The sequence below is a fragment of the Medicago sativa genome, chromosome 6 (assembly GCF_051527215.1).
Source record: "Medicago sativa cultivar Bolivia chromosome 6, Bolivia_mono, whole genome shotgun sequence".
Lineage (NCBI taxonomy): Eukaryota > Viridiplantae > Streptophyta > Magnoliopsida > Fabales > Fabaceae > Medicago > Medicago sativa.
Genome location: NC_140754.1, coordinates 61,671,400 through 61,679,636, shown reverse-complemented (window position 1 = coordinate 61,679,636; position 8,237 = coordinate 61,671,400). Strand labels below are relative to the sequence as shown.

The 8,237-nt window shown below is 31.9% G+C and overlaps 1 pseudogene; it reads left to right on the top strand.

Moving 5' to 3' along the window:
* Positions 1-883: 883 nt before the first annotated feature.
* LOC146916118 (phosphopantothenoylcysteine decarboxylase HAL3a pseudogene) lies at positions 884-1,443 on the top strand (annotated as a pseudogene).
* The last annotated feature ends 6,794 nt before the right edge of the window (positions 1,444-8,237 follow it).

The window sequence follows — 8,237 nt, the reverse complement described above, 5'->3', positions numbered from 1 at the left end:
TTAAAATGTCAACAGAAGCATTCAGAAACTAGGACAAAGTTCAAATTACATGGTTTCAAGCAATATAATCAAGTTTTTAAGTAGCAACCTATGAAGCACAAACAAAGACACAGATTCCGGACACTGACACAAACATGTTGACACCGATAAAATTTTGAAAAAATGACATAATTCAATATGATCACAGATGGCGGTATTGTGTTGGTGTCGGACACGATACGTGTCGGACCCTAAAACACGCCTTTAATCAGATGTGTCCGTGCAATGCATCAAATATTTCAAGTATAAGTTAAGCATATTTTGTTTCGGCCAGCTATGCGAACTATGTGTGCATATCACTTAGCAATCTATCATGTCAAATTTGGCCTGCGTAGTTTTCTGAAGAAATTAAGAACTCATTTTATATATTTCAATATGATAAGACATTATTAAGACTCTTTCATTTCGAACGTATAAAAATAAATCTGAAACTGAAATATTCGAAGAAGTATAAATTTATATTTCTAAGATAAACAATCTAATTAGTTTAACCTGTCAAAAAACAAAACTATCAATATGTACATACCATGGGATAGAGTAGAAATAATTGGTCTGCAGTTTGTGCATTTTGTAAACTTTAAGATACCAAGTTCATTTCCTACTCATCCAAAAAAATAAAACCTGTTAATATTGTGATCATTTATCAGATGGAGTTGTAGGTTTTTGATTTATAAAACTCGTTTTTCTTGACTCATTCGAGTTCCACTTCAAATTTTAAAACATTCCATTTGTCTAGTAGACCATGCAGTTCCAAAAAAATGAAAAGAGAGTAACTACCATTGCTTTGAAACACGACACAAGACGAGAAGGGAACCAAAGGTTTTGAAGATCTAAGAATTCCTTTGGCTTTTGTTTGAGCCCAGAACCTGTAAGTTCAGTTGGAGATAATATGTCAGTGAATGCTGCGGCCACCAGGAAGCCTCGGATTTTACTTGCTACTAGTGGAAGTGTTGCTGCGGTTAAATTGCAAATCTTTCTCATTGTTTCTCTGAATGGGCAGAAGTAAGAGCTGTTGCCACTAAATCGTCTTTGCATTTTATTGAAAGAACAGCGATTCCCAAGGATGTGAATTTGTATACGGATAATGATGAGTGGTCTAGTTGGAAGAACCTTGGCGATCATGTGCTTCACATTGAGCTTCACAAATGGGCTGATATCATGATCGTTGCTCCATTGTCGGCAAACACTCTTGGCAAGATTGCTGGAGGGTTGTGTGACAATCTACTCACAGAGCAGCATCTCAACTCCATTGACGAGCTTGGTATTTCTCTCATTCCACCTGTTACAAAGAGGTCAGGTTGTGGGGATTATGGCAATGGTACAATAGCTGAACTTTCTACCATTTACTCTACTGTATGGCTCTTTTATGAGTCAAAGGCTCAGCAAGGTAACGGCGATGTTTAGTGATTTAACCACTGTTCAAGTATGAATGGTTTACTAGGACTTCTCTTGACCCCTCGATGCTATTCCGAAATGATAATCTGAAATCATTAGAAAGTGAAAACACAAACTTGCCGAAGTTAGAACGGTTGAGGGAGAAGTTTGAAAAATCCAATGCAAGATTAACGACATGTTTCCAAAGATCTTTCCATCTAGTCGACAATACACAAGTTCATGATATGCAGCAAAATAGAATCATGCAAGTCATTGAGTCTATCGCTTTTCCCTTTTAATTTCGGTCTCTTTCACTCTTCATTATTTTATTCAACAAATTTAACTTGTCTTAATCTTCATTTTCCTTCTTTCAAACCTTACCTATGAAATGTGTATCAAGTTCCAAGGCAAGGATCAAACATCAGAGTTTCAAGGCAGAGGCTCTCCATCCTCCTCTTGTTCTCTCTAAGGTAAGTTTTTCTATTGTTTTGTTAAGATGTTTGTTGCCATGTGCAACTAAACCTCTTTGATTAGGGTTCTAGTATGAACCCCTTCTTATTGGTTGAATTATATTAATAAAGTTTTTATTTGGTTATGCTTTTCTTGTGTCAAATTTATTTCGTTCTTGTGTGTACTTAATACTTTTTCTATTGAGAATCCGTATTGATAATCTTGATAATTGATCCGTATAGATTAGCAGATTGACAATCCAAAATTCTTTTTTTATGGCAGTTCTAATTGCTTATTTCTTAATTCTAGTTAATGAAATTAAGTATGAAACCTCATGTTTTCTAATTCTTTCTTTTGGGGACACCGTAACTTTAACTAGGTTAACGTACTGCACATGTTGTTGTCGTTAGGGTTAATAAGAGTTCTAAAACTGGTTTCTTAAATCATAAGAAGACACCACATAACTGATGTTTTACTAAGTTAATTGCATCAAAGATGAGGGGATTCAAGAATTCCTTAATCGCTGCTTAATATCTTATTCGCAAACCTAATCTCGAATTGGGCAGGGTAATCAAAACCTGCAATCCTCTTTTAATCTCTTTTCTAATTACTCTTTAAATAAATTTTACTAAGGGTTAACAGTGCTTTACCCCCTGTAATATAGGTCATTTTCGGTTTTCCCCCTGTAAAATATTTTTTTTTAAACTTCATCATTGAAATTTGAAGATTTTTTGATTTTGGACCTTCATGGAAAATTTCACCCCCTGTAATTTGAGCAAATTTAGGTTTACCCCCATTGTAATTTGAGAAAATTTTGGTTTACCCCTATTAATTTGAGCAAATTTCGGTTTACCCCCTGCCATATCTTCGATTTTGTACACTCAATATTCATGAAGGTCCAAAACCAAAAATCTTCAAATTACAAGGACGAAATCCAAAAAAAATATTTTACAGGGGGTAAAACCGGAAATGACCTATATTACAGGGAGGTAAAACACTATTAACCCTTTTACTAATTGCTAAGTTGAACGACAATCCATGTGAAAACTATATACTTACTACGTATTACTTGTTACAATTTGTTATACTTGCCAATTTCATCCATCACAATTTCGTAACTGCTAGACGAAAAAAAGGGTCACCGGTGGTACGTAGAGTGAATCTCGTCACCCCACCACTTGTGTAGTCTACTTCGGAAAAAGGAGCTTTGGATTTGTGGGGGGATCAGATAATGAAACTCCTGGGAGAAATACTGCTATTATTGTTTTTGACACAATCAAATACATAACTTATTTCAAGTTTTTTTGATTAATTTGAGTACATGATATTTAATACATAAATTATTTCAAATTTTTTTAGTTAATTTCAGTACAATATTTTTGTTAGTTAAGGAATGACACTGTTAACGTTGTGGTCATTTAAGAAATCAAACAATTTAAACACATCTGTTGCATCCAAAACGTCATAAGGTAAAAGATAATTGATAAACAAATTTAATTAATACTAACACAATCAAACATCTATTTAGATTAAGAATCTAGTCTAAAGTCACCAAACATAGCTTCAAACTTTAAAAATCACTATCTTAAGGAAAAATGTGAAGAGGGAATTCTCCTTAAGCATGGCTTGTAATCATCTTCAATTGAGTCAACTTCAAACTATAATATCCCTGGAATGATAATATGAAATCATTAGAAGGAAAAGAAAAAAAACAAATCAAAATAAAAATCGGTTAAATATCAGTTTTATTTAAAGGTAAAATTGATAAAATAGGTGTGGCACTAAGGGTATCATTTGGTGTGTTTTTTTGTTGGGCAAAGTACCCATTATACTTTATCCTATCATTGGATGTAGTACTTCTTGTATTTGCTTCCATGATTAACAAAATAAAATAATGAACTTAATCAGGTAAACAAAATAAAATGAGAATACAATAAAACGAGAATACTGTAAGCAAACAGATTTTTGAGTCAAAAGCTAGTGACTGGTAAAAATATTACTGGGCCCAGAAATCCTAGTTCAACATACAAAAATGTCAAAATTGTTAGACCAGACGCCGTGATCGGGATTCTAACACCGGCACCGCCACTTGTGTGTCCAAGTTTATTTGGTTAAAGCTCAAATTCAACATCCTATCATTTGTTTATTCAAAAAAAAAAAAAAAAATCCTATCATCTAATCTAAAGAAGACTAGTATCATTCTCTCCTTCCAAAATGTTTTTTTGCACTTTCCACTACATACCCTTTCCTCAGTTTTGTATATTTTGCAAGTACTCTCCTTCCTTATGTTTTTGTTCTACGCAGTGCAATTCTTTTTTTCACACATGAATATGATTTGTTTTTTAGTAACACACATAAACAGTTTTTTTTTTTTTTTTTTTTTTTAAAGAACAGACATAAATAGTTGTTCCCTTGTATATATTCTCCGTTTGTGGTTTTTTTTCCTTCAACATTTAATTAATTAATTTTTTAACAAAATAAATTATCAATGTCCGTTTGAATAATTTAATTAACTTGATTATATTTTAGATTATCAAATAAAAAAAGATGGCTTAATTAATTACTGAAATTAATTAAAATAAAATAAAAATGTGAGATTGATATGTTTCTTAATGAAGGGGTATATTAGTATTTTAAAAAATTATCAACACTTCTCTCTCTCTTAAACCAAACAACACCTCAAATCTACTCTATTTTTCCTACCTTTCTCTCTTACTATACCCTCTCTCACCTATTTCTCTCTTCTCAACTTCTTCTCACAACCAAACACACCCTTAGGCTCTTAGCTTAAGCTAAATGGGTAAATTGATTTGCTTGTTTAACATTTCACACCCCATTGAAATACATTTCCTCCAAATTAAAATTTTTCATAATCCAATATGAATAAGCTGGGAAAAAATATGTATACACAAGAACTCAGAAGAACATGTACCTAAAGATGCATGCCTTTAAATCACATCAATTTATAAACACTTCGGCGAATGGAGATTTTGTTTTAAAGCAGTTCACTAGCCTTCTTACTTCCCCATCCGATATATGTAACGGATTCACTTTCAATTTCCATGACTTCAATTTAACAAAGCAGCGAAGTTGACTAATGATTATATCCGAAGTTTGGAAAAGCAGAGCCTGCACAAATAAAGTGTATTAGACATATTTTGAAGTGTACTAAATTGTAGTTATATCGTAGCAGAATTTGAACAACTCGCTATTATTGTGTGATTCGCTAGTCAGTACAAAGTGTTTTCAACTTGTGGTAAAATAGAAATATAATATAACGTAATTTGAACAAACCACAATTTGCAAATTCATAATACTCATCTGGACGATGGAGAGATTGAGTATTGACAAGAAAGCAGACACATCGAACATTTTATAAACAATATAAGAATCATAAAGGAGAAAACATACACAAGAGATTACCTTAAGGGTAGCTGAAGAGAGTGTCAATATCTTAACATAATCAGCGAGTACTTGCAGCCAAATAATTAAGGCTGAATATATCTTCTCAGCGCGTGATTGAAAATAAAAAACATCAATATTTACTTCTTCAAGAAAAGAGAGATCACAAGCAGACACCTCGGGAAGAAGACTACACCAGAGTGTGAGAGAATTAAGGTTTGGAGTGGAAAGCACAATTTTGCAATTTAAATCATCAAACATATTCATTCTCAAATTAGAAAGCTTAGAATTAGATATGCAGAGGATTTTTGTGTTGCGACATACTGCACAACATTTAAGGAACAAAGTTCTTAACATGTGACAATTTCGAAAGGGATCAACAAGGCCCTTGTCATTAGCAGCAAAAGTGACATATCCAAGATGCAAGCATTTCAATGCAGGCAACTGCAAGGAATAAGGAAATTGTATGCTCCGGTCATGAACTCTCCAAAAGGAAAGATTTAGATGTGTCAAAGAATGGCAAGAAAAGATGCAAGGGTTCAAAGTGTAACCATGTTTGGCCTTCAAAATAAAATCAAGTGTAAAATTTTGGACATTATGTGCCACAACATATGTCATGACCCTATCCACGATTTTAGGGTCAAGTGCAATGCTGCCCATGTTACTTAAAATAATATCAAGCAAAGAAATTGAGTCATCACGATGAGACAAAAATGAGAACACAAATTCGCTATAATTTGAACCATTAGTGAAGTCGAAATAATTCAATGTAAGATTAGTAAGTTGTCGCCAAAGATACTTCCATCTAGTCGACAACACACAAGTTTGAACAGCTTGTTTTGTGGTCATAAATCTCATCATGTGGAGCAAAACAAAGTCATGTAAGTTACTCATCCTGTCGTTTTCGGCTTCTTCTCTACGTCTTTTACCCTCCATCTTTCAATTCAACTTCCACTACTCTTTCTTTTCCTTCAGTCACACCTAACCTAATACATTTAAAAATACAGGCGTCACAAGATCACCATTTGGGATGAAATGTTTGTATTGTACCAAAAAAGGAATTATTTGTAAAATATAATAAATTTAAGGATAACAAGAGGTATAAGAAATATCATCTAAACACGTGTACTTTAGATTTGGGATGAAATGTTTGTATTGTACCAAAAAAGGAATTATTTGTAAAATATAATAAATTTAAGGATAACAAGAGGTATAAGAAATATCATCTAAACACGTGTACTTTAGAAGTGTGATCAGAAACAAACTTCAATATTGTATATGCAATAATAATATTCAAAAACTAGCCCAAAACAAAATTCCATATTTTATTTAAAATAATAAAGGCTTAAACACCTTTTTGGTCTCTTACCTTTATTTAGAGGTTCATATTGGTCCCTTATTTAAAAAAAAAAAGGTGTGAATAGGTCCTTCAATTTGTTTAATCGGTACCACGTTAGTCCTTTCCTTGTGAATTCATGGTTCTGAAGTTCGAGATTCATTCAAATCCATGTTGTATCCACCCATTGCACCATTGTTTAACGATTTCGTAAAAGAAGCTGATAAGAAACCTTGCATGTTTGGCATGCATGTTAACTCATATAGGGAAGAAGATTGGTTGCAATCCCTAATTTGGGGTGAAGAATTTAGGGAAAAGTGAGTTCCAATGAACCCTACTTTAGGAAATGTCACTTATACTGTCACCGGTTCCAAAATTAAAGGACCTATCTGCACCTTTTTTTTAATAAGGGACCAATATGAACCGCGACCTAAGGATAAGGGACCAATAATAAAATACAAAACTTGGGTTTGAATTTCACCTTGAAACGACTATGGTTTATTGTATATTAAGTATATACATGTTGAACTAAAAAGTAGCACACATATAGCACACGAGAGACACAAAATACAAGGAATGATTGGAAAGTAGAATTTACCTTGAAAAATTTCAATCGTGAATCAATTGAGTCGCCTTCTTAGCGTCTTGGAATCTCGTCGAGTGGCAGGCAGGTTTATATACGTTTTTGGTGTCTCACAATCAGAACTAAGTTAATATGCAAGCCCAATTTCAAAAACCCAATTTCAAAAACCTAATTTCTCAATAATATTTGTACTTTTTTGAGGTCTTTTGTAACAAAAGAAGGAGAGATAAAATAAGTGTCGAGATGATATTGTTTTAAAAAATTCATTTTAAATATTTATATTTAAGGCTAAATACCTTATGGATTCCATTAAGTTAAGTTTTTTTTGTTATCAATTGGTCCTTTTAAGTCATTTTTTGTTATAAATTGGTCATTTAAGTCATGTAATATTTACACTGTCATCCATCTTTTCAGCCAACTTCACTAAAAAGTGCATGTAGATCAAATAAAAAATAGATTCTGATTTTTTTTATTTTATAAAATCTCTAAATGATTTATGTCAAAATCTTTTTTATTTTAATTCATAACCAACGGACCCTATGAGACGATATATTAAAACTTAAAAAAATTACTTTGAAGAACATTGTATCTGTTTGTTATAGTTTTTTTTTTTTAAAATAGATCTAAAAAAATCTACAAACAATTTCAAATGAAAAGATGTTAAGAGTATTGTTTTTCAAAAAATATATATTCTTTTAGAGAGGGAGGGTAATTAATTATCAAAAGAAAGATAATTTTGTAACATAAAATACATTTTATAAAGATGTATCTAAACAAAAAAATTAAAAAGAAGTGATTATTATTACGATAAGCAAACACAAAACTGATTACTTTTTTTCATGAAATCTCTAAAAAATAATCTCTACATTATTGAATGTCAAAATCTATTTTAAAAAATATGGAAGAAGCCTTCATCGTCGATACTTAACAACAGACATGAACAATATTTTAAGTGAGAAAATAAAAAAAAAACACATGAGTGTTGCTTATTGATACATATTTTTTATTATAAATTTATTCAATTATATCAATTTTAATCATAAATAACAGTAC